At 41.6% G+C, this 26,541-nt stretch overlaps 2 long non-coding RNA genes across 4 annotated transcripts; both read right to left on the bottom strand.

Moving 5' to 3' along the window:
- Positions 1–20,188: 20,188 nt before the first annotated feature.
- On the bottom strand, positions 20,189–22,710 carry LOC124654557. Its single transcript, XR_006988383.1, has 4 exons — positions 22,600–22,710; positions 21,165–21,313; positions 20,401–20,437; positions 20,189–20,284 (listed from the first exon to the last, which is right to left on the bottom strand). It is a non-coding gene; the product is annotated as an uncharacterized LOC124654557 (long non-coding RNA).
- Positions 22,711–22,832: 122 nt separating this feature from the next.
- On the bottom strand, positions 22,833–26,344 carry LOC124653325. Of its 3 annotated transcripts, XR_006987868.1 has the most exons (9): positions 26,128–26,344; positions 25,984–26,044; positions 25,737–25,811; positions 24,923–24,988; positions 24,777–24,825; positions 24,311–24,481; positions 24,116–24,210; positions 23,506–23,683; positions 22,846–22,882 (listed from the first exon to the last, which is right to left on the bottom strand). It is a non-coding gene; the product is annotated as an uncharacterized LOC124653325 (long non-coding RNA). The 3 variants fall into 3 exon arrangements; XR_006987869.1 differs by lacking the exon at positions 23,506–23,683 and having other exon boundaries at positions 22,833–22,882; XR_006987867.1 differs by having other exon boundaries at positions 22,852–23,683.
- Between the last annotated feature and the right edge of the window lie 197 nt (positions 26,345–26,541).

Below are 26,541 nucleotides of genomic sequence, written 5' to 3'. Positions count from 1 at the left end.
TTAATTTCACGAACCAGAGATGCAAGAAATAAAGACCATGATGGTTCGCAAATAGTTGTACTGCCCCCATTTCTGAATGACATGCACAGATGAAGCACATACTGTCAGCCAGCACCATTATTGTGTTGTTTTGCACAGGCATAGAGTAGCCCGCGGGAGCAACGAGTTCCAGCCCATCCTTGCATATGGGTACCCAAGGATCGCGAGGCTGCAGCCAGCGACGGCGTGGCAAGGCCACCGGACCCGCGGCAGATTCAGCATTTTTCGATGGAGGATCTCCCGGAGTCTTTGTTGCCTACATGGAGTGCACCAAAAGGATTCAGTTATTGTCCCATGACGAGTCCATGAACCAAACCGTCGTTGTCTTGGATGTAGAAGCCCTTACCTGCCAGACCAGTATGAATACTAAAGGCACCATCTGAACTAATCTTCATAAGACATAAGGTGGCCTGACCTTGGGCTGCCAACGAAGCCACGGCCTTCTCGCTAATTCATTGACGCAAACCCCCATTGGCGTGCAGCATGAAAATGACGTAGACGAAGGCGCCTGTCTGCTTCATGACCTCCGGTGGGCGCCAGCCATGGCTACCGACTGCCCCGTTCCTGATGTTCCCCCCGAATTCACCAACGCCCCATGTTTTCTCTGTAGTGACAAACCTCTCTCTCTCCGATCAGATCGAGAACTGGGGGTGGACGAGCTCGAGGCCAGCTCCAAGGCGACCTCCCAAGGCGGCGCTCCTATCTCCTAGGCGAGGAACCGCACAGGAGTTAATGTAGGACACAGAGATAACCCTGGATCGAGATTGAATTGGACTAGGAAGCATCGGCACGGCGGCACGCTGTGCCCGTAGGTTTATCATGTGTAGATTAATAAAAAGTTGTAATATTTGTTTCTTTAAAAGAAAAGGCGATGGAATATATTTTTGTGTTGAAATAGCTATGGAAGAAGGTAGTAGTATTCTCGTGAGGTTATCGTGAGCCGATTAACATAATGTATTAATATCTTTTTTGAATAGAAGATGCGACAAATGGTAACATATTTTATTTCTCGCAGCTACAATAGCATAACCATGAAGGTACTATAGGAAAAGGGAACTACAAATGGAGAGTTACCACCGGCAAATTATTCCTAAAGATTGTTGTCCATACACATTTGAAAATTACCGATGAAGATTGCTGCATGTGCACGTTTGAAAATTACTGGTAAGAAAATACCACAGCTGAAGAATTACACACCGTTGAAAACCGTTGTTAACTAATTACCATATGGGAAATTACTATTTGGGACCGATGATTTGCATGGAATAACTACCGACACATCGACGAAGGAATAATATCAAATAATCGCTGCTGAGGTCAAAATTTTGTGTGCAGAAATAACCATCAAAGAAATCAACAAATAACCTTCGAACTTACCATGGTAAAACTACGACCGAAAAAATATGTCAGAGAATAAAGAAAAGGGAAAAATTAAATTACTGCTAGAGAAATACTAACCGTAGAGGAGATACCTTGGGGTAACTATCGGTGGAACATTACAACCAGGAAGCTATCTCAAAAATTTACCGTCGAGAAGTAAAAGGAGAGAGACCAAAAAAATGTTCGAAGAAGTACCGTTGTAGAATTTCTCATAACTACCAGTAAAAAGTTACAGGCGAAAAGTTATCTCTAGAAGCTAGCATCAGACAATAAAAGGAGAGACATGTAAAAAAACATATATTTTTTTAAATGAAGGGCGACACAGTGGCCGCTGATTGGTAGAAAATGATGGCTCTACAATGCCCATGCAGTGGAGCTGTGTATTTTTCATTGCGTGTAATAACATGGGAAATTTACAGCCTAACGGAAAATTATGCACCCTTGAAGAGTGAAAGTATGGAAACGCGTCGAGAAACTATTGCTAGAAAATTTATGTCTAAGAGAAAGTTGAGCCATAAAATTGGGCAATCTCAAAGACTCATGGTTGGGTAACTACCGCTAGAAATAAAGAGCCCGGAAATTTGTGACAAAAAATGACCATTGAGTAATTAAAAAAGAGTTGGAAAAAATACTATCATAGATGTACGCTAACTACTATTGGAAACTTACGTCCGAAATGTCTATCGAATGAACTTGTGTTAAATATTACGGCCGAAAAGTTGTGCCGGAAGATTACCTTCAAGTAATTTTTTTAAAAAAAAAGAGCTAAAAAATATGCCATCAATAAATTTTTTTTTGAAACCCAAGACTGTGAGGCAACAGCCCCACAGCATTTTATTACTCTCAATTAAAGAAAGTTATGTACAGAAACCAAAAACAAAAGAAAAACTATGTACATCAAGGAAAAAAGGCTCTAAGGTAGAGACCTAATCCAGTCTAACAGTCTATCCTTATGCTTCTGTTTTATCCTATATTGCAACAAAGAGATATCATGAATAAACTTCCCCTTCCACTTAATGAAAGAGTGAACCTCAGCACTGAAGATCTTCCCATTTCTGAGTAACCAAATATTCCAACAAGCCAAGATGACTACTTCCATGAAAAAAGGCTTAGCAAAATTCTTCCTTGCTCCATTCAAAACCTGTTGCATGTCATCAGTACCCACCCACTCAATCTGTAAATAGTTCCAAATTCTCCTGCTAAAATTACACTCAAAGAACAAGTGGATACGATCTTCATAACTTCTACCTGGGCAAAGCACACAATGTTCATCATCAGTGACATGCCAGTGCCTTCTCTTCAGCAAGTCTCTTGTGTTTAGTCTATCTGATATCAGCAGCCAAGCAAACACCTTATGCTTCATGATACAACATGATTTCCAAAGCCATTTATATACACTAGGCACCTGTATGTGATCATGAATGTGCTTATAGAATTTAGCCGAAGCATAATGCTCTCCCCAAATATACACCCACTGATCATTGTCTTGTGTCAAAGGATTATCCTGTAAAATTTGCTTGACCTCCCCCAATTTCTGGTAAGCTTGAACAGACAGAGGTCAATAGAACATTGATTCCAAATCCTCCTCATGATACATATCCACCAAAGATGCATTTGGCAAGAGTGCATAAGAAAATAGCCTGGGGTATCTTTGGCAGAAAGGTAAAGATGAACCATTAACTCATTCATGGCAAAGGTGATACCTTAATGCCATCAATAAATTATTCCCATAAAGGTGTGTCCAGAAATTCCCACCAAAAAGTTTTAGAAGAAGGGACTTAAAAACACTGGCGTAGGTAATTGTTTGTTTGAGAGGTATATATAGGTAGCTACAGCTAGAAAATTGCAGATGAAAAGTTGTTGTGTCTAAACCTATGATTCAAAAATCTCAAAAGAGAAAAAAAAAAGAAAAAAAACACATTGTACCATATGCCACGAGTTAGAGATTGATTGGAAGAAAGTGGGCATCTACAGTGCTTGAAAGTGGAGCACTATTCAAAAATCTCAAAAGAGAAAAAAAAAAAGAAAAAAAAAACACATTGTACCATATGCCACGTGTTAGAGATTGATTGGAAGAAAGTGGGCATCTACAGTGCTTGAAAGTGGAGCACTATTCAAAAATCTCAAAAGAGAAAAAAAAAGAAAAAAAAAACACATTGTACCATATGCCACATGTTAGAGATTGATTGGAAAAAAGTGGGCATCTACAGTGCTTGAAAGTGGAGCACTCTCCTTCAAGCAAAAGGGTTCAACTTTAATATATAGTCTCATAACTACCAGTAAAAAGTTACAGGCGAAAAGTTATCTCTAGAAGCTAGCATCAGACAATAAAAGGAGAGACATGTAAAAAAACATATATTTTTTTAAATGAAGGGCGACACAGTGGCCGCTGATTGGTAGAAAATGATGGCTCTCCAATGCCCATGCAGTGGAGCTGTGTATTTTTCATTTCGTGTAATAACATGGGAAATTTACAGCCTAACGGAAAATTATGCACCCTTGAAGAGTGAAAGTATGGAAACGCGTTGAGAAACTATTGCTAGAAAATTTATGTCTAAGAGAAAGTTGAGCCATAAAATTGGGCAATCTCAAAGACTCATGGTTGGGTAACTACCTCTAGAAATAAAGAGCCCGGAAATTTGTGACAGAAAATGACCATTGAGTAATTAAAAAAGAGTTGGAAAAAATACTATCGTAGATGTACGCTAACTACTATTGGAAACTTACGTCCGAAATGTCTATCGAATGAACTTGTGTTAAATATTACGGCCGAAAAGTTGTGCCGAAAGATTACCTTCAAGTAATTTTTTTTAAAAAAAGAGCTAAAAAATATACCATCAATAAATTATTCCCATAAAGGTGTGTCCAGAAATTCCCACAAAAAAGTTTTAGAAGAAGGGACTTAAAAACACTGGCGTAGGTAATTGTTTGTTTGAGAGGTATACATAGGTATCTACAGCTAGAAAATTGCAGATGAAAAGTTGTTGTGTCTAAACCTATGATTCAAAAATCTCAAAAGAGAAAAAAAAAGAAAAAAAACACATTGTACCATATGTCACGTGTTAGAGATTGATTGGAAGAAAGTGGGCATCTACAGTGCTTCAAAGTGGAGCACTATTCAAAAATCTCAAAAGAGAAAAAAAAAGAAAAAAAAAACACATTATACCGTATGCGATGTGTTAGAGATTGATGGGAAGAAAGTGGGCATCTAGAGTGCTTGAAAGTGGAGCACTATTCAAAAATCTCAAAAGAGAAAAAAAAGAAAAAAAAAACACATTGTACTATATGCCACGTGTTAGAGATTGATTGGAAGAAAGTGGGCATCTACGGTGTGAAAGTGGAGCACTCTCCTTCAAGCAAAAGGGTTCAACTTTAATATATGGTATTATTATTCCTACTCCTCCTAGGTATAGCTGGTTGCTAAGCTGACGTGACACGTTTTTTTTATGGCATCAGGTAGGACGTCGTAGAAAGACTTGACGCATTGTGACGCTGAGACGGACGAAGACGCATAAAGCATAAACAACGGATGAAAACGTAATCATATGGACCGAACCAAGGAAATATTAGAGCATCTCCAGCCGCGTCCTCCAAAGCGTTCCCCAAACCGCACCGGATTGAGCGTTTGGGGGACGTGTTTCGTTCGTGCCGCCTTTGGGGGACGTCGTTCCCCAGTCGCGTCCCCCAAACAAAAATTTGGAAATTTTTAACTTAACGAGATTCGACTAAGATTCGTTCAAACTTACATAGATTCGAACGAAATTTGACTTAATTTAAACTAAACCTAATCTAGAACCACTTGCGGCAGCCGGAGGCGTCGTAGTACTGCTGGAAGTTGTACATGTCGTCGGTGACGACCTCCTGCTTGACGCGCTTGCCGACGGGCTCGTCCTTCACGGCGCCGCTTGGTCCTGCCTCGCCGTCGTCGGTGAGGTCCACCAGCGGCTTGCCGGAGTCGCGGATGGACAAGGCGATCGCCGCGTCGAGGTCGCCCCTCCAGGCGTCCTTGTCGTTCATGGACGCCAAGAACGCCGCCCGCAGATGATACGTCCCAAACGTATCTATAATTTCTTATGTTCCATGCTACTTTTATGATGATACTCACATGTTTTATACACATTATATGTCATATTTATGCATTTTCCGGCACTAACCTATTGACGAGATGCCGAAGAGCCGATTGTTGTTTTCTGCTGTTTTTGGTTTCAGAAATCCTAGTAAGGAAATATTCTCGGAATTGGACGAAATCAACGCCCAGGGTCCTATTTTTGCACGAAGCTTCCAGAAGACCGGAGGACTTACGAGGTGGGGCCACGAGGTGGCCAGACACCAGGGCGGCGCGGCCTGGGCCTTGGTCGCGCCGGCCTGTTGTGTGGGACCCCCGTGGCGCCTCTTGACCTGCCCTTCCGCCTACTTAAAGCCTCCGTCGCGAAACCCCCAGTACCGAGAGCCACGATACGGAAAACCTTCCAGAGACGCTGCCGCCAATCCCATCTCGGGGGATTCAGGAGATCACCTCCGGCACCCTGCCGGAGAGGGGAATCATCTCCCGGAGGTCTCTTCATCGCCATGATCGCCTACGGATCGATGTGTGAGTAGTTCACCCCTGGACTATGGGTGCATAGCAGTAGCTAGATGGTCGTCTTCTCCCCATTGTGCTATCATGTTAGATCTTGTGAGCTGCCTATTGATACGTCTCCGACGTATCGATAATTTCTTATGTTCCATGCCACATTATTGATGATATCTACATGTTTTATGCACACTTTATGTCATATTCGTGCATTTTCTGGAACTAACCTATTAACAAGATGCCGAAGAGCCGATTGCTTGTTTTCTGCTGTTTTTGGTTTCAGAAATCCTAGTAACGAAATATTCTCGGAATTGGACGAAATCAACGCCCGGGGTCCTATTTTGCCACGAAGCTTCCGGAAGACCGAAGAGGAGTCGAAGTGGGGCCACGAGGCGCCGCCACCATAGGGCGGCGCGGCCCGGCCCCGGCCGCGCCGACCTATGGTGTGGGGCCCTCGTGTGGCCCCCGCGTTGCCCTTCCGCCTACTTAAAGCCTCCGTCGCGAAACCCCCAGCACCGAGAGCCACGATACGGAAAACCTTACAGAGACGCCGCCGCCGCCAATCCCATCTCGGGGATTCCGGAGATCTCCTCCGGCACCCTGCCGGAGAGGGGATTCATCTCCCGGAGGACTCTTCACCGCCATGGTCGCCTCCGGAGTGATGAGTGAGTAGTTCACCCCTGGACTATGGGTCCATAGCAGTAGCTAGATGGTTGTCTTCTCCTCATTGTGCTTCATTGTTGGATCTTGTGAGCTGTCTAACATGATCAAGATCATCTATCTGTAATACTATATGTTGTGTTTGTCGGGATCCGATGGATAGAGAATACTATGTTATGTTAATTATCAAGTTATTACCTATGTGTTGTTTATGATCTTGCATGCTCTCCGTTATTAGTAGAGGCTCTGGCCAAGTTTTTGCTCTTAACTCCAAGAGGGAGTATTTATGCTCGATAGTGGGTTCATGCCTCCATTGATATCTGGGACAGTGACAGAAAGTTCTAAGGTTGTGGATTGCTGTTGCCACTAGGGATAAAACATTGATGCTATGTCTAAGGATGTAGTTGTTGATTACATTACGCACCATACTTAATGCAATTGTCTGTTGTTAGCAACTTAATACTGGAAGGGGTTCGGATGATAACCTGAAGGTAGACTTTTTAGGCATAGATGCAGCTGGATGGCGGTCTATGTACTTTGTCGTAATGCCCAATTAAATCTCACTATACTTATCATGACATGTATGTGCATTGTTATGCTCTCTCTATTTGTCAATTGCCCGACTGTAATTTGTTCACCCAACATGCTTTTATCTTATGGGAGAGACACCTCTAGTGAACTGTGGACCCCGGTCCATTCTTTTATACTCGAAATACAAATCTGCCGCAATACTTGTTTTACTTGTTTTCTTGCAAACAATCATCTTCCACACAATACGGTTAATCCTTTGTTACAGCAAGCCGGTGAGATTGACAACCTCACTGTTTCGTTGGGGCAAAGTACTTTGGTTGTGTTGTGCAGGTTCCACGTTGGCGCCGGAATCTCTGGTGTTGCGCCGCACTACATCCCGCCGCCATCAACCTTCAACGTGCTTCTTGACTCCTACTGGTTCGATTGAACCTTGGTTTCTAACTGAGGGAAACTTGCCGCTGTGCGCATCACACCTTCCTCTTGGGGTTCCCAACGGACGTGTCGGCTGCACGCATCAAGCAAATTTCTGGCGCCGTTGCCGGGGAGATCAAGACACGCTGCAAGGGGAGTCTCACTTCCCAATCTCTTTACTTTGTTTTTGTCTTGCTTTATTTTATTTACTACTTTGTTTGCTGCATTATATTAAAACACAAAAAAATTAGTTGCTAGCTTTACTTTATTTACTGTCTTGTTTGCTATATCAAAAATACAAAAAAAATTAGTTAATTGCATTTACTTTATCTAGTTTGCTTTATTTACTACTGCTAAAATGGCTACCCCTGAAAATACTAAGTTGTGTGACTTCACAACCACAAATAATAATGATTTCCTATGCACACCTATTGCTCCACCTGCTACTACAGCGGAATTCTTTGAAATTAAACCTGCTTTACTGAATCTTGTTATGCAAGAGCAATTTTCTGGTGTTAGTTCTGATGATGCTCGCTGCCCATCTCAATAATTTTGTTGAACTATGTGAAATGCAAAAGTATAAAGATGTAGATGGTGATATTATTAAACTAAAATTGTTTCCTTTCTCATTAAGAGGAAGAGCTAAAGATTGGTTGCTATCTCTGCCTAAGAATAGTATTGATTCCTGGACTAAATGCAAGGATGCTTTTATTGGTAGATATTATCCCCCTGCTAAAATTATATCTTTGAGGAGTAGCATAATGAATTTTAAACAATTGGATAATGAACATGTTGCTCAAGCTTGGGAAAGAATGAAATCTTTGGTTAAAAATTGCCCAACCCATGGATCGACTACTTGGATGATCATCCAAACCTTCTATGCAGGACTAAATTTTTCTTCGCGGAATTTATTGGATTCAGCTGCTGGAGGTACCTTTATGTCCATCACCTTGGGGGCGGCTACAAAGCTCCTTGATGATATGATGATTAATTACTCTGAATGGCACACGGAAAGAGCTTCACAAGGTAAGAAGGTAAATTCTGTTGAAGAATCCTCTTCCTTGAATGATAAGATTGATGCTATTATGTCTATGCTTGTGAATGATAGGACTAATGTTGATCCTAATAATATTCCGTTAGCTTCATTGGTTGCCCAAGAAGAACATGTTGATGTAAACTTCATTAAAAATAATAATTTCAACAACAATGCTTATCGGAACAATTCTAGTAATAACTATAGGCCATATCCTTATAATAATAGTAACGGTTATGCTAATTCTTATGGGAATTCTTACAACAATAATAGGAATACACCCCCTGGACTTGAAGCTATGCTTAAAGAATTTATTAGTACACAAACTGCCTTTAACAAATCTGTTGAGGAAAAGCTCAATAAAATTGATATTCTCGCTTCTAAGGTTGATAGTCTTGCCTCCGATGTTGATCTTTTGAAATCGAAAGTTATGCCTAATAGGGATATTGAAAATAAAATTGTTACTACAGCAAATGCCATCCAAGTTAGAATTAATGAGAATATAAGATTAATGGCTGAACTGCGTGCTAGGTGGGATAGAGAAGAAAATGAAAAACTAGCTAAAGAGAAAAATGTAGCTAAAGTTTGGACTATTACCACCACTAGCAATGCTAATGATTCACATGTTGCTGCACCTCCTACTATTAATGGTAAAATAATTGGTGTTGGCAATGTTTCTACTTCTAGTGCAAAGCGCGCAAAATTACTCGAAACCGCAAAACTGCTGAAACTGCCTGTGATAAAACTGCTGAAATTTTTTCCAACCTTGGGGATGATAATCCCATTGCTTTAGATTGTAATGATTTAGATTTTGATGATTGACACATCTCTGAAGTTATAAAGTTCTTACAAAAACTTGCTAAGAGTCCCAATGCTAGCGCTGTAAACTTGGCTTTCACAAAACATATTACAAATGCTCTCATAAAAGCTAGAGAAGAGAAACTAAAACTTGAAACTTCTATTCCTAGAAAGCTAGAAGATGGTTGGGAGCCCATCATTAAAATGAGGGTCAATGATTTTGATTGTAATGCTTTATGTGATCTTGGTGCAAGTATTTCTGTTATGCCTAAAAAAGTCTATGATATGTTTGACTTGCCACCATTGAAAAACTGTTATTTGGATGTTAATCTCGCTGATAATGCTAAAAAGAAACCTTTGGGGAAAGTTGATAATGTTCATATTATGGTTAACAATAACCTTGTCCCCGTTGATTTTGTTGTCTTGGATATTGAATGCAATGCATCTTGCCCCATTATATTGGGAAGACCTTTTCTTCGAACCGTTGGTGCTACTATTGATATGAAGGAAGGTAATATTAAATATCAATTTCCTCTCAAGAAAGGTATGAAACACTTCCCTAGAAAGATAATGAAGTTACCTTATGATTCTATTATTAGAACAAATTATGATGTTGATGCTTCATCTCTTGATGTCACTTGAGATACACTTTCTGCGCCTAGCTGAAAGGCGTTAAAGAAAAGCGCTTATGGGAGACAACCCATGTTTTTACTACAGTATTTTTGTTTTATATTTGAGTCTTGGAAGTTGTTTACTACTGTAGTAACCTCTCCTTATCTTAGTTTTGAGTTTTGTTGTGCCAAGTAAAGTCTTTGATAGTAAAGTGAATACTAGATTTGGATTACTGCGCAGAAACAGATTTCTTTGCTGTCACGAATCTGGGTCTAATTCTCTGTAGGTAACTCAGAAAATTAAGCAAATTTACGTGAGTGATCCTCAGATATGTACGCAACTTTCATTCAATTTGGGCATTTTCATTTGAGCAAGTCTGGTGCCTCAATAAAATCCATCTTTACGGACTGTTCTGTTTTGACAGATTCTGCCTTTTATTTCGCATTGCCTCTTTTGCTATGTTGGATGAATTTCTTTGATCCATTAATGTCCAGTAGCTTTATGCAATGTCCAGAAGTGTTAAGAATGATTGTGTCACCTCTGAACATGTTAATTTTTATTGTGCACTAACCCTCTAATGAGTTGTTTCGAGTTTGGTGTGGAGGAAGTTTTCAAGGATCAAGAGAGGAGTATGATACAATATGATCAAGGAGAGTGAAAGCTCTAAGCTTGGGGATGCCCCGGTGGTTCACCCCTGCATATTCTAAGAAGACTCAAGCGTCTAAGCTTGGGGATGCCCAAGGCATCCCCTTCTTCATCGACAACATTATCAGGTTCCTCCCCTGAAACTATATTTTTATTCCGTCACATCTTATGCACTTTGCTTGGAGCGTCGGTTTGTTTTTGTTTTTGTTTTGTTTGAATAAAATGGATCCTAGCATTCACTGTATGGGAGAGATACACGCTCCGCTGTAGCATATGGACAAGTATATCCTTAGGCTTTACTCATAGTATTCATGGCGAAGTTTCTTCTTCGTTAAATTGTTATATGGTTGGAATTGGAAAATGCTACATGTAGTAATTCTAAAATGTCTTGGATAATTTGATACTTGGCAATTGTTGTGCTCATGTTTAAGCTCTTGCATCATATACTTTGCACCCATTAATGAAGAAACACTTAGAGCTTGCTAATTTGGTTTGCATATTTGGTTTCTCTAAAGTCTAGATAATATCTAGTATTGAGTTTTGAACAACAAGGAAGATGGTGTAGAGTCTTATAATGTTTACAATATGTCTTTTATGTGAGTTTTGCTGCACCGTTCATCCTTGTGTTTGTTTCAAATAACCTTGCTAGCCTAAACCTTATATCGAGAGGGAATACTTCTCATGCATCCAAAATCCTTGAGCCAACCACTATGCCATTTGTGTCCACCATACCTACCTACTACATGGTATTTATCCGCCATTCCAAAGTAAATTGCTTGAGTGCTACCTTTAAAATTCCATCATTCACCTTTGCAATATATAGCTCATGGGACAAATAGCTTAAAAACTATTGTGGTATTGAATATGTACTTATGCACTTTATCTCTTATTAAGTTGCTTGTTGTGCGATAACCATGTTTCCGGGGACGCCATCAACTATTCTTTGTTGAATATCATGTGAGTTGCTATGCATGTCCGTCTTGTCTGAAGTAAGAGAGATCTACCACCTTAATGGTTGGAGCATACATATTGTTAGAGAAGAACATTGGGCTGCTAACTTAAGCCATGATTCATGGTGGAAGTTTCAGTTTTGGATATATATCCTCAATCTCATATGAGAATAATAATTGTTGCCACATGCTTATGCATTAAAGAGGAGTCCATTATCTGTTGGCCATGTTGTCCCGGTATGGATGTCTAAGTTGAGAATAATCAAAAGCGAGAAATCCAAAATGCGAGCTTTCTCCTTAGACCTTTGTACAGGCCGCATGGAGGTACCCCATTGTGACACTTGGTTAAAACATGTGTATTGCGATGATCCGGTAGTCCAAGCTAATTAGGACAAGGTGCGGGCACTATTAGTATACTATGCATGAGGCTTGCAACTTGTAAGATATAATTTACATAACTCATATGCTTTATTACTACCGTTGACAAAATTGTTTCATGTTTTCAAAATAAAAGCTCTAGCACAAATATAGCAATCGATGCTTTCCTCTTTGAAGGACCATTCTTTTTACTTTTATGTTGAGTCAGTTCACCTATTTCTCTCCACCTCAAGAAGCAAACACTTGTGTGAACTGTGCATTGATTCCTACATACTTGCATATTGCACTTATTATATTACTCTATGTTGACAATTATCCATGAGATATACATGTTACAAGTTGAAAGCAACCGCTGAAACTTAATCTTCCTTTGTGTTGCTTCAATACCTTTACTTTGATTTATTGCTTTATGAGTTAACTCTTATGCAAGACTTATTGATGCTTGTCTTGAAGTACTATTCATGAAAAGTCTTTGCTTTATGATTCACTTGTTTACTCATGTCATTACCATTGTTTTGATCGCTGCATTCATTACATATGTTTACAAATAGTATGATCAAGATTATGATGGCATGTCACTTCAGAAATTATCTTTGTTATCGTTTTACCTGCTCGGGACGAGCAGAACTAAGCTTAGGGATGCTGATACGTCTCCGACGTATCGATAATTTCTTATGTTCCATGCCACATTATTGATGATATCTACATGTTTTATGCACACTTTATGTCATATTCGTGCATTTTCTGGAACTAACCTATTAACAAGATGCCGAAGAGCCGATTCTGTCGTTTTCTGCTGTTTTTGGTTTCAGAAATCCTAGTAACGAAATATTCTCGGAATTGGACGAAATCAACGCCCGGGGTCCTATTTTGCCACGAAGCTTCCGGAAGACCGAAGAGGAGTCGAAGTGGGGCCACGAGGCGCCGCCACCATAGGGCGGCGCGGCCCAGGCCCCGGCCGCGCCGACCTATGGTGTGGGGCCCTCGTGTGGCCCCCGCGTTGCCCTTCCGCCTACTTAAAGCCTCCGTCGCGAAACCCCCAGTACCGAGAGCCACGATACGGAAAACCTTACTGAGACGCCGCCGCCGCCAATCCCATCTCGGGGGATTCTGGAGATATCCTCCGGCACCCTGCCGGAGAGGGGATTCATCTCCCGGAGGACTCTTCACCGCCATGGTCGCCTCCGGAGTGATGAGTGAGTAGTTCACCCCTGGACTATGGGTCCATAGCAGTAGCTAGATGGTTGTCTTCTCCTCATTGTGCTTCATTGTTGGATCTTGTGAGCTGCCTAACATGATCAAGATCATCTATCCGTAATACTATATGTTGTGTTTGTCGGGATCCGATGGATAGAGAATACTATGTTATGTTAATTATCAAGTTATTACCTATGTGTTGTTTATGATCTTGCATGCTCTCCGTTATTAGTAGAGGCTCTGGCCAAGTTTTTGCTCTTAACTCCAAGAGGGAGTATTTATGCTCGATAGTGGGTTCATGCCTCCATTGATATCTGGGACAGTGACAGAAAGTTCTAAGGTTGTGGATTGCTGTTGCCACTAGGGATAAAACATTGATGCTATGTCTAAGGATGTAGTTGTTGATTACATTACGCACCATACTTAATGCAATTGTCTGTTGTTAGCAACTTAATACTGGAAGGGGTTCGGATGATAACCTGAAGGTGGACTTTTTAGGCATAGATGCGAGCTGGATGGCGGTCTATGTACTTTGTCGTAATGCCCAATTAAATCTCACTATACTTATCATGACATGTATGTGCATTGTTATGCTCTCTCTATTTGTCAATTGCCCGACTGTAATTTGTTCACCCAACATGCTTTTATCTTATGGGAGAGACACCTCTAGTGAACTGTGGACCCCGGTCCATTCTTTTATACTTGAAATACAAATCTGCTGCAATACTTGTTTCTACTGTTTTCTTGCAAACAATCATCTTCCACACAATACGGTTAATCCTTTCTTACAGCAAGCCGGTGAGATTGACAACCTCACCTGTTTCGTTGGGGCAAAGTACTTTGGTTGTGTTGTGCAGGTTCCACGTTGGCGCCGGAATCTCCGGTGTTGCGCCGCACTACATCCCGCCGCCATCAACCTTCAACGTGCTTCTTGACTCCTACTGGTTCGATTAAACCTTGGTTTCTAACTGAGGGAAACTTGCCGCTGTGCGCATCACACCTTCCTCTTGGGGTTCCCAACGGACGTGTCAGCTACACGCATCTCCTATCATGTTCAAGATCATCTATTTGTAATCCTTCATGTTGTGTTTGTTGGGATCCGATGAATATTGAATACTATGTCAAGTTGATTATCAATCTATCATATATGTTATTTATGTTCTTGCATGCTCTCCGTTGCTAGTAGAGGTTCCGGCCAAGTTGATACTTGTGACTCCAAGAGGGAGTATTTATGCTCGATAGTGGGTTCATGCCTCCATTAAATGCTGGGACGAGTGACGAAAGTTCTAAGGTTGTGGATGTGTTGTTGCCACTAGGGATAAAACATCGATGCTTTGTCTAAGGATATTTGTGTTGATTACATTACGCACCATACTTAATGCAATTGTCTGTTGTTTACAACTTAATACTAGAGAGGGTTCGGATGATAACCTGAAAGTGGACTTTTTAGGCATAGATGCATGCTAGATAGCGGTCTATGTACTTTGTCGTAATGCCCTGATTAAATCTCATAGTACTCATCATGATATATGTATGTGCATTGTTATGCCTTCTTTAGTTGTCAATTGCCCAACTGTAATTTGTTCACCCAGCATCTGCTATCTTATGGGAGAGACACCACTAGTGATCTGTGGACCCCGGTCCTATTCTTTACATCTGAAATACAAACTGCTGCAATTGTTTTTTACTGTTCTTCGCAAACAACCATCATCATCCACACTATACATCTAATCCTTTGTTTACAGCAAGCCGGTGAGATTGACAACCTCGCTGTTACGTTGGGGCAAAGTTCTGTGATTGTGTTGTGCAGGTTCCACGTTGGCGCCGGAATCCCTGGTGTTGCGCCGCACTACACTCCTCCGCCATCAACCTTCAACGTGGTTCTTGACTCCTACTGGTTCGATAAACCTTGGTTTCTTACTGAGGGAAACTTGCTGCTGTACGCATCGCACCTTCCACTTGGGGTTCCCAACGGGCGTGTGCTTTACGCGTCATCAGCAGACCTGGGCAGTCCTCGGGGTCGTCGCTGCTGGCGATGAGCCGCTGCTGCCGCTCATACTCCGCCAGCAGCGCCGCCTGCGACGCTTCCTCCGGCTCCTCCTTCACCTCCGGCTTCGGGATGAGGAGGGCGCCGCCGCGCCTCCCTTGCTGCCGCTGGCTGCCGCTACCGCTGCCACCACGCCTCGTGTTGACGGGCGTCGCCGGCTCCTCCTTCACCTCCCGTTTGGGAACGGTGTACGGCGCCGACCGGTAAGACGAGGACGGCGTCGATCGCGCCGGTCCTGAGGAAGAAGAGTGCGAGGAGGACGAGTACGTCGTCCTCCTCGGCTGCCATTGAGGAGACAGCGGCGGCGACGACGGCATCTCCAGCCTTGGAGCGCCGTTGCGGATGCCGCGGATGACGTTCTCGAGGGTGCGCCCCGGAACGCCCCAGAACAGGGCGCGGCCGTCCTTGTTCCAGCTATTGGGGCCGCCGACGAGCCCCTCCATGCTGTGCATCTCGATGTCGTACTTCGCCTTGAAGTACGTCGTCCACCAGGCATCGTTGTTTTCGACCGCCCACGTCGGATCCAACCGCTCCTGGGCGGTGAGTTGAGCCCGACGGGCCTTGACGGCGTCCCACCATTGGTCCGTGCGCGGCTTCGGCGGCGGCGGAACGCCAATGCCGTTCACGGCCATCTTCCAGCCGCCGCTGCTTGGCAGCCGCATGTCCGGCGGGACTGGATACCGGGCGTGGTACAGCGCCCACGCCTCCGGCACGGTGAGGCTGCCGCGGCTGAAGCCGTTTGCCGCGGCGATCTTGCGGGAGGACGAGCTCGACATTTTTGGAGAGACGAGGAGAAGATCTGGGATGGGGGAGGCGGCGGCGACGAGAAGGTTTGTGAGCGGTGAGAAACTGCAGGGCGTCTTTAAACAGCGGCGGCAGCGGGTGGTTACATGCAATAACGCCGGCGCGGACGACCACGCGGCCATGCACGACGAGACGCGTCCCTGCGTCGCCTGGGAAAACAGGGACGCCATTAACATCGCTTGACCAAAGGTAGGCGACGGGGTTTTAGGCTTCCGAGCCGCTGACGCATCGGGCCCGCGTCGGTTCGCCTCGCTTTTCGTTGTGTCCGGCGTGCCCGGTGCGTCCCCTGTGGGACGGGGACGGACTCGGGGCGCCGGACACCGTATGGGGGCGCGCCGGACAAAAATGGGCTTTGGAGGACGCGGCTGGAACGATTTTTTTGTCCGGCGCGCCCCAAATCCCTTTGGGGGACGCTTTGGGGGACGCGGCTGGAGATGCTCTTAGCTCCTTTATTATTAACTAGCAGCATGCCCGCGCTTTGCTGCGAAATAATCTAGAACGTTGATTTGTAGTATGTAGCAAACATGCTCTTATGTTGCCAAATGTATCTATACTTCCTCTTTCTAAAAATGAAATACGTATATAGTTTTTTGTCAAAGTTAAACTATTCAAAATTTAAAAACTAAATGTGTCAACATCTATAGTCTCAAACCAATACTATTATAAACTTCTTGAAATATACTTTCATATTGTGTTTGTTTGATGTTGTAGATGTTTATGTTAACTTCAATTTTATGACTTTGACTAAAAATTATATGCATCCTATTTTGGCGCGGCGGCACCGATACGTGGGTACCATAAAAAATTATATATTAATTAATAATAGATTGATGGCTTGCCGCATGTATGCTCATATATCTATTTTTTTAGAACATCTATATATCCTCTTAGATGTTGCCGTGGTGCACGAATACAACCGGAAGTCAAGTAAGGTGATATAGTTCAGCTAGAAGAACTTTTCATATGACCAGAACAACATAATGATGATGTCATGATGACGTGTCATGTAGAAGTACATATGCTATACGATGGCATGCAACATCGGCTTAAGGGCCGACGCCCACCACAAGACCTAGCCGAAAAACTCCTTCCATCCTCGATTCCGACGAGATCGATCCCGGCTAAACTCGCCGACCAATATGTTTTTGTAGCATCCTGAGGCGCCACTCCGTCGTTCATTTGATCGATGGTCGTACCTCGTGGGTTGGGCAGGTATTATATTGCGTTTTTTTCTTCAGGGAAACAATCATGTCAGTTTTATGTATGGAAAGCCTGTAGCACTCTACGTGATTGACCTCGAGTTTCCAAAACCATCCGCAAGTGCAGCACAACCGATGTTGTGGAGTCCATCACGGGTCCGGCCGGATCGACCTAGGCCTTAGGCTGGTCATAGTGGGGAGTAACCTAGACTAGTAACATGACATATGTTACTAGTCTAAGTTACTACCTTCATAGTGGGTAGTAACTTATATGTGGTGTCATGCATTGTATCATTTATTATGTTGTAGACTCATCTTGCCTTGAGGTGTGTGATGTTATGGTAACATACTCCCTCCGTTCTGAAATAGTCTACATTCTAGCCCCAAATTTTGTTCTAAAATACTCTGCATTGTAGCTTTTAGTCAACAACAACACTAAAAACGAGGTGGTTTTGCTTTCTTTATTGGACGTTGTTATTTTCATTGTAGCTTGGATTGGTTGTTCACATATCTTAGTAGTACTAATAAATGCAACACTAATTTGTCTCATTTTTTCTATAATGTAGACTAAAGCAGAACGGAGGGAGTAGCTAGTTACCACCTCATTCTCTTTCTTCATTTATTAGCACTAGATGACCGGTTGCGCTATCGCGCAAATGGCGGAATTAGGTCAGTATTAAAATCATAAGTTTTAGCTTATTTTAATATTAAGAATTAGCCAAAAAAAAATCACTGGTTTAGTATATCACATAAACACTATTCCATCGAGGTGTTGCACGAAGATATGACAATTTATTACGGTATCACACTATTTTTCTCAGCTATTATGCTTTTGTATAAGTTGGTCCACCATATTATGGTTATTGTACCAAAAAAAGGTAGCATCACAGAAGAAGCATAACAGGATAATTACTATTGCAAGAATGCGGTTTGAGATTTTAAGCCCCTTAACCGATACCACGGGAACCAAAACTATTACAAATGTTTGCCTCACATAAACAATTTGCATCACTATTCTCACCTGATACCCCTCACCTCCATCCCGATTTGCGTTAAAACGGCTGTTCCTCTTAACCTATCTCTCGACCACCTCCCTCCATTCCCTCCACCCATCCACGACATCCGTTGCTCGCCACAAGGCTTACCTAACACTTGATAGAGGACAAACCATATTGAACATTTAAGAATCTTAAGATAACAGTAGGAAATTTTAAAGAAATGTATTTCAGATCATCCTCTTCGAGGAGCCGCTTGACACGAGGGCGGCGACGCATCAGGCGGTGGTCTGCCGTTCCATGAAGGCACGCAGCTACAGGGACATGTTGTGGAGGGAGACGCCATGGTGGCGACATGCAGGAGGATGGCAAAGCTTCTAAAGTCAATGGTGAATGCAAATATAAATTTCTTCTATAACTAAAGCTGATGTTTGTTTACTTCAAGTTTCCTCACTTTCAAACTGAGGCGATGGCATCGGCAGCGTATCCCGCGCACTTTCGAACGGATTGACCTCACTTTCAAACTGAGGCGATGGCATCGGCAGCATGTCCCACTCACTTTCGAACGATTGACCACCACAGATTGACCATATCTGTTAAGATTAATCGGTTTATTAGAAAATCCATTTTAAAATATATAATCCACCAATAATTTAGTGGCCACGGAGAACTGAACACGATTGAATTTGAATGGTTCCCACGATGTCATAGCTGCAAATTACAATCTATTACTATATAAGTGAGTGATTTTGTTAATTCAACAGAAAATGGAATAGAACTCAAGGTGATATTAAGCAAAAATTATAGCAGAGTGCAGTCTAAACACGATATCTTTAAAAAAAACTTCAGAAAGGCCATAAGTCGAGTAAAAAAGTTTAACAACAGGCCAACAGTACATAATCAAGCAGGCCCCAAACAGTATAATCATGAGCTATGAATAATATATTACGCAGTTCACCACATCTCTTGTATCTTTGGAGAGTGAGGCTGAGCGGCTTCTCAGCTCCATCAGGATAACCCCTGAGGCGAATGTGTTGACCTAGACGTACACGACGCCGTCGAGAGGCCCTATGTCGACGACAACATCGACAACATTAGAGCTGTAATCAGAGCATTCTTTGCTGTAACAGATTTACAGATGCTGTCAGGTTATTAGGCATTTTGATGTAAGCATCATATGCTCACAATGAGTCTAAAGCAATCAGGATAGTTGTTTAAATTGGTAAGCACAAACAATGAAAACAAATAATGCGATGTCCCTAGCTTGATTCCATCCTTTGTCACTTTATTTGCAAATTTACAGTATTGTCTAAAAATTGCGAAGCACATGCATACATAGCACTGATTAGCAATATATACAATACCAAGTCTACTCAAATAGAAAATGAGCCGCTGATAATTAATATTGCACATGAACCAGTTCCATTAGTGTACACAAAGATTGAAAATACAAGTGGAGGAAGAGCAAAATGACTTCGTACATCGGTACATGATTTGGCCGTTGTCATGGAAGGACGCTCCCTTGGCTGATCCGGGTAAGAGAAGGGTGGACCGATCTCATTGTGCGCCTTCTTCAATCCATAAAACGATGGAAGGATGCTTGCCTCACAAATTTGGGTAAGAGAAGGCTGGGATGCGCCTGTTCTATGCCTTCATCCATCCATACCACGTCCTACAGTCATGAAGAAACCAACCTGAGTATGGTTCTTACAATTAGAAGAGAAACAGAATAGTTACACAGTATTTTCTCTAATGTAATTCCCGCTGCATATGTTACCCATCAAACTATGTCAAATCTTCATTAGGTTATTGCATAATTTATCGTGAAAGAAGAAATGTTTCTACGGGGTAAAGACTTAAGAAAACAAAGGAAAACATTTAAGACCTTAAGAAAGGTCTATTAATAACAAAATAATCATCCCGGGAGTCTCCAACATTTGCGACAAAGAGACAAAATAATCATCCCAGATCCCACACTGGTTTTGAGTACTGTCAGATCCCAAGAACTCACTGTCCAAACTGACAGAATTATCTGCGCGATACAAAATTGGGAACAAAACATATAAGTAGACACCATGCTTTCCACCTAAGGAGACAAAATAAACCTAAAGGAAACAGTAGTTTGGCTAACAACATAACATTACTAACCTGGTAAGCAGTACAGACTTTTTCATTGCATATAGACCTGGTAATCCAATCATCTTAGTTAGTGAAGAGTGACTTCCATTCCCTAATGCAAAACTAAGTGATGATTTTTTTTAGAAAATTAGTAGAAAATTATTCGCGTATATACTGAATCTGACTATAAAAGAAAGCAAAATATTTGAAACAGTTTCAACGAAACTACTTTACAACTGTGGTGTTAAAAGTTAAAAGTAAGCTAAAAAGAAAAAGTAGATTTATCTTATTGATGTTTTTTATTATCTCCGAAAAAAGAAACTTGCACCGAGTTTGGTGGCGTAGTCCTATCTGAATTATTTCAAGGTAAATGTTTTCCTGAAAAGTGTCAGTGTAACGGGAGAACCAATATTTACACTGAGTTTGGTCGATAAATTCTTGTAGCACCTTCTGTGGTAGTTTGCTATGTTCAAAAAACAAAGGGAATAAATCTCTGGGATAGAAGTTTGAAAGCAATAGCATATTCATTATGGACATAGACACACTGCAAAACCTGGCATGATGGAAATATATCTTGGGAATGGGATTTTGTGCCTAACTAATGTATTTGCTTTTTTTAACTGACTGGTGTACTTGTTATGACTTATAACACACGATCAGAGGTATCAATCTCTGCAAGTGAGCAAGGCTGCGTCGGACATGGATTGATGTTCTACACATGTAGTAAAGTTTCACTTAAATTAGATTTTGCTAAAACATACAATCTAAATAGTAAAGAACCTTGACAAACTTACCATGTTCAACCGATCAGAATACACAACCAGGATGATCCCAAAACGCATCCACTCCTGGTCTCTTGGACGGATAAGCTCTTCAGCTGGTGCCAGCGAGTTAAGCTCGTAATAGGAACCATACATGAAGATAAGACTCTACAGAGAACAACCTGGTAGACAGAGATAAGAAAGGGAACAAATCAGTATAACACAGTGATATTGAAGAAAACCATCTCACTGTATCAGGAAACAAAAGGAGGGCTGTGAAAAGAACGGAACATATAGAAACAGAGCACTGTAAGCTAGCAGAACAGAAAAATAGAAAACTATATATATACATCAAGTAATTAGATGAATCCTAAACCCTATACATAAATCTCTTGCTGCCTCTTTCAAATTGTAATACATTGAGCTTTGGTGCATCCACCTAGGAACTTTTGCTTTATAATCACAAATCACGCCTTCATTTGGGATGATATAAAGCAAGAAACTATACCAATTATGTCTATTACTTTTTATGGTAACTTGCAAAAGTATACAACTTGCACTGAATTACATTGGCTTATAAATCTTATATCTGCATCCACCTAGGAACTTTTGCTTTATAATCACAAACCATGGCTTCATTTGGGATGATATAAAGCAAGAAACCATACCAATTATGCCTATTACTTTTTTATGGTATTATACAGGCTCAATATGAAACCTATGCAGAACCACTTTGCAGTACCTAATTTTTGGAACAAATGCCATTAAGATCTCAGCACTACCATTGTTAATATTCAACACACTAAGATCTCAACACTAATATGTAATTTCCAAACACTGATGGAACTGAAAAGAAAATATTATATGAATACACAGGCATATCTAATAACATTTGACAGAATATCGCAACACTAACTTTCAATATTCGAATACTGATGCCAATGTTTCAAAGCCATGCTATATGATGTATCGGATGACAGTCCCTTGCATCTACCAGTGATCTGGAATCACACTATGCCGCTCATGCCTATCAGTTTTACATGTCATTGTACAGGTTCTGTATGAAGATCATAATAAACAGATAGATCGACAAACCCAGCAAAAAACTCTGCAACAGGAAAATTGATTCAATCATTCCTACTAAAATCTATGCATTAATCTAAACACTACATACTTGTTAATTACATATAGATCAAATAAGCCAATTCCCATGTTCAGAAAAATAGTTATTCCATAATGAAAAATCGAGGAAAGATGAATCCTGATGCTAAATTCAACTATTTGACGATCCAGTAACTAATATCACCTCAACTTTATGCTTACGAGTACATAATTGAGGTTTCCATACAAAGTACCACCAAACTACAGCCATGCCACTCAATTATCTTTAAAAATAGGAACAACTAATGCAATCCGTATTCAAAAAACACAAACACTAAGTTATTAGTAAAAAGGAGGAGGTATCCACCTTTGGACGAATACGTCAGTAGAGTAAAGCATGTCAATACGATGATACCATCCACATAGGCATAAATAATACGGCAGAAACAACCACTGAATCTCCGTACACCATTGTTGGGTGTTGAAACCTATTACTTTTTTATGGTATTATACAGGCTCAATATGAAACCTATGCAGAACCACTTTGCAGTACCTAATTTTTGGAACAAATGCCATTAAGATCTCAGCACTACCATTGTTAATATTCAACACACTCCCAAACCCAAACATTACAAGTCATAGCCCAACATCTGCAAAGCAGCCAAATAAAATAAAAACGTCAGCACATATATCTTATAGCAGAACAGTACATTTGAATCATATGAGGCAGCCTATCATCGTAAATGACCTACGAAGTCTGTGAAAAAAGATATTCACAGTACCATAGTAACTAAATTCACCCAACGTATAAAATAAATCTCACTTTGAGTTGGGCACAATAACTATTCATCAAATTAAGTGAGTTATATGCTAACTCTTAAATAATAATCATGTAGTTCAAACCATTGAGCTTGTTCAGAAATTAGCATGAGGAACGAACATTCAAATGTTGGATCTAACAGAGAAACTTATATTAAATCATCACACGTGACCTTACTAATACCAAAGATTCTCTAGAGGGCTCTATGACATATGATTTAATGGCTGGAGGTACTAACAGAGAGCTATATCCAAAATTTAAAAAGGGTTAAACACAAGACAAGGATCAACATCAAATTCTGTCGCACCAAATGCATGTAAGCTCATACTTGAATTTAGGTTAAAACCAATATTAGAAAACTAATGCAGTTTTCAATTGGCATGCCGTTTTGGGGGATAACCCAAAGAACAAAAAAACGGAGAGCTAGAAAGTATCCAACACACATGATATTACCATAATCTACACCTGGATGACCCATCAATGTAACCTGGGGCAATATAAGAGCATGTACAGATCTTGTGCAAGCACTTCAACAAGAAGATAGGAGCTGGACTGTTTCATGGACAATTGCAGCCATGTTTCTGCTTGCTATGACTGATCTATGTCCAGCCAGTGTTCAGAGAAATCAGCACTGTCATGTAGAAGAAAAAGAGGTTGGACTAGCTAGCATAATGCAAAGAAAATCAATTACGCATAAAAGAAAAAGGAGAGGCCTAATTATATATAAAAACCTCAGCAAGTAGGAAGTGCACTGAGTTGAGATTTTGCGGGAGCAACACGAGCAGAGATTTTGTTCAAAATTAGACTTGTCCGAGCAGATCTCGTGGAGGGGAACTTTGTGAAGTAATGGCCTAAATCTTCTCAATCTATTGAGAGGACTTCAGAGATATATTTATGGGATGAGAAACAAATTTGGGGGAAAATGGGCGATTGATTGCGAAAAATCTCTCTCGCAAGGCTTTCAATTCTTCCCTGCCTCCCTTGCCTGCTAATGCAGTTTTTTTACATTCTTCAAGAATGAATCAGAACTTTCCAAACTAAAACAACCAAGTGAGTAAGGTACCAAGTTCTTGGGGATGAAGAGTGAAGTGGCAAGGGATGCAGCAGGAAAGGAGAAGACAAGCGAACCAGCCAACCAGGCAAGATGAGCTTCTCATCCTGCGATGACGAGAACATTTTAGATTTGAAAACAAATATTGTGAGGATCTGCAGCGCAAACATGATGAAAAGATGAGTAAAATTAGACCAGATGGCTTACAAAGAAGAAGGTAGAGGGGATCCGGATGGGCATCAGTCGTTCTCCATGATGAACCAAGGCCGCTTGCTCTTACCTCCTGTCGCCGGCCTCCTTCCTCTCCCCTGTAACTCCTCTAAGCGGAGCACCGCCGCCCCTTCTGATTCATGTCCGCGCTGCCCCGTGGCTTCTTGTCTGTAAATTCAGCCACCTAATAGTTTAAGCAACATCTATGAAATGGAGATGTCGCATGTGGTACAATTTGACGACCATTGATTTATGGTTGTAAATCCCTCCCGTAAAGGATTTCTCAAGCTCCACTATCACTCTCACTACCCTTCTGACAAAAGTACCTATGCAAAAGAACCGCAATATAGTTAGGCACTATCTACTACAGTGCAGATGCAGAGGCAAAAAGTGATGTAAATATAAGGAACCGGAAATACAATATTATCTGCCATACAATAAAAAAAGTTGGCTGATCATTTACCTTCATATTTATGCAGTAATGCCCCAACTAAGGTTGTTCCTGGCTTAACCTGAAAATACCATCGAAATCAAACTAATAATGTGCTCATCCAACACCTCAATTACTGGAGGAACAAAAAAGCAAAATAAATGGGCATACATATTTACCTTCTAGCCCCATGAACATATGTCTACAAAAATCAGTCACTTGACCTGCTTGTTCTTTTCTAGCCCCTGCAATGGAAACAAAAAAAAAAGTTGGTTTACTATCGAAGTGAACACATCTGTAGCTAGAATCTATCACAACATTTATTTATTTCATTTGGAGATTTGCATGCATTATTGCCTATTTTGATGGTGGAACAATTAATTCATTCGATGGAGAGAACAAATCAAAGCCGGCAGATTAATACAATGATGAAGTACCAGTCTATGCAAAGTACACATTCTGGGTTTTGTGTAAACATTAGGCAGGTACCAACCAATCTCTAAACTTGCAAAAAAAAAACTTCAATTAGTACCAATATATTACATTCGCAAATTTTTCTTATCACCCACACCATAATTTAAGCACATCTATTATTCACTGATCATGCCACCATAAATTAGAACAAAATATACTGCAGCAGAGTCGAGGGATAAAGCAAGGAAAAAATAAAAGACCCAATGTAGAACTAATTACATACGTTCAGAGCGTTACTTGACCTACACACCGGAATACAAGCCTTGTGAACCAAATTAGAAAGCAGGACATCATTGCCAATTCATTTATTCTAGTTTCTAATTAACTTAATCTATTCCATAGTTTGTTGATATCTACCCACCCACAAATTAGGCATGATAACCTTCCAACATGTACTACTATGCTCTCATCGCATTTTGCACCTCATATATCAGAGTGATTGACTCAAAAAACAAAGTGGTGAGACATACATAGCAGCAACCTGATAGATATTGATAAGAAAGAATAGAGAGGGAATACCAGTAGAAGCCATTTCACAACTTTGGGGCGCAGCGGCACAAGCGTCGGAGCTCCAATGCTCCAGCCCAAACCACCCTGTATATTGTGTCATCTATTAGACAGGGACAACAACAATAGCATCTCTTTTACAATTCCATTCTCGGTAGTAACAAATCTGGGAGAGAGAAACCATATTGTTCCTATTTCCTTGAAGCATGAAATTTGTGCAATAACTATGAAAGGAATCTGACAAAACCTGAGCGCTCACCTAGGACAATGAAAACACTCTATTGTTGCTCAATCCATCCCCATTCCGAACCGTCCACTGTCTGCAATAAAAACCAAAGGAAATCAACCAAACTGGGTATTTTCATTAACCCCAAGTGCACATCCTAGAAACCCAGCCTCCAACCTGCCAAGGAACATTACCGTCCACCTGTCCAGCCTGACGCGGAGGTGTGGATGCTACCGACGGAGATAGGGAAACCGAACCTCTTAGCCAGTAGACCGCCGGCTCAATCTCCTGCACAGTGCCAAAGGCCGCCGGAGTCGACCTGTCCTCCGTGAGGACAAGCACGAGGCGTACGGCGGCCTCCGTGAGGACGAGCTCGTGGCATACAGCGTCCTCCGTGAGGACGGGCTCGTGGGCGGCGTCTGCGCCACCCCCACTGTTTCTTGACTGCATCCCTCCGTGAGGACGAGCTCGTGGGCAGCGTCCGCATCGCCCCCACTATTTCTTGACCGCATCCAGGGCCAGCCTGTACAAGAGACGGGCGGCGCTGCCGCTTCTGCCCGCACCGCGCCCTGCTGCCTCTTCTCCGTGCAG

The sequence above is a fragment of the Lolium rigidum genome, chromosome 5 (assembly GCF_022539505.1).
Source record: "Lolium rigidum isolate FL_2022 chromosome 5, APGP_CSIRO_Lrig_0.1, whole genome shotgun sequence".
Lineage (NCBI taxonomy): Eukaryota > Viridiplantae > Streptophyta > Magnoliopsida > Poales > Poaceae > Lolium > Lolium rigidum.
The sequence above is the reverse complement of the archived record's forward strand: the minus strand, read 5'-3'. Positions and strand labels throughout refer to the sequence as shown.